The sequence below is a fragment of the Hibiscus syriacus genome, unplaced genomic scaffold (genome assembly GCF_006381635.1).
Source record: "Hibiscus syriacus cultivar Baekdansim isolate YM2019G1 unplaced genomic scaffold, ASM638163v2 tig00116971_pilon, whole genome shotgun sequence".
NCBI lineage: Eukaryota > Viridiplantae > Streptophyta > Magnoliopsida > Malvales > Malvaceae > Hibiscus > Hibiscus syriacus.
The window spans coordinates 450,126-451,444 of NW_024063495.1; the positions used below are offsets into that span (position 1 = coordinate 450,126).

The 1,319-nt window shown below is 45.7% G+C and overlaps 1 pseudogene; it reads left to right on the forward strand.

The window, feature by feature from the left end:
- The first annotated feature begins 546 nt into the window (after positions 1-546).
- On the forward strand, positions 547-1,319 carry LOC120192089 (annotated as a pseudogene).

The following is a 1,319-nucleotide window of genomic DNA, read 5'->3' on the forward strand; positions in this document are numbered from 1 at the left end:
TACAGGGTTGATTTTGTAATTATGTACCAGGGTTTTTTATTATAAATAGAGATGTAACCTAGACCTAAAATATCATTGAATAAAAACTTCTAGCGCCGCATAGGCACCGAGGACGTAAGCACATTGCCGAACCTCGTAAAATTCTCGTGTTCTTTCGTTTTCTTTACCCGTTTTCGTCAACAGTTCGATTGGAGGTCACTCTCCCTTGCTTTGTTAGGATTCCTTTGTCCTTTGGGCTCTTAGCTCTTTTGATTTCTCGATTCATCCTCGATGATAGAACCCAAATTGGATGCCAGATAATGGCTCCACACTCCACTCATAGAAACACTGTAAACAACATAAAACATAGGGCCAGGAGCCATTTCATGATAACCTGCAATTCAAAATACCATTTGCATTCCTTTTTTCAAACTTATGGATCCCACATCGACCCTATCAGTCAAAAAGTACACCTCACTTTTGCACCAAAAATCTCGATCCCCTCATTATTCCTTTTCATACCATTACCAACACAACAAGCTCAGTTCTCTACTGTATCTCTTCTTCTTAGTTGTAAACAAACAAACAAAAATGCAGTTCTTTATAGCATTAGTATTCATTTTCCGGTTCTTACCGGTCTATAGCGTCACCCATTGTCGAACAGTATGCGGCAGCATTGCTATAAAGTACCCTTTCGGTGTCGACGACGGATGCGGCGCTTCGCAATACCGCCAGATGCTGAACTGCACCAACGACCTGTTCTTCGTAACACCTTCGGGTCGGTACAAGGTCGAGTCGATCGATTACGAGAAGAAAGCGATGGTGGTATACGACCCCGCCATGTCCACATGCGCCATACTTCAACCCCATCATGATTTCGTCATGTCCGGCATTCAATCGGTCATCATCCCTCCGACTTCCGACACCGTTTTTGCACTCCTGAACTGTTCCGTCGACTCTCCTGTGCTAAACCACTACAAGAATCTCTGTTTCAACTTGCCGGTCATTCGTGTGACGAGCTTTACGGCACGTGCAACGCATTCAGGATTTTCCATTCGCCGACGAATAGCTCCCCTCCGTGCTGTTTCACCGGATACGACACGGTGAAGTATATGAGCATGAACATCTTGGACTGCACGCATTATACTAGTGTCATCAATACTAGCTTGAAGGGTATTGGACCGTTGGATTGGGTTTACGGGATTAAGTTGTCGTACTCGGTGCCGGACACCGGATGCGAACGGTGCACGAGGTCCGGCGGTACTTGCGGCTATGACACCGAGGCCGGAGTCATGATGTGCCTCTGCTCTACTTCCACGAATTCTACCAGAGAGTGGTAA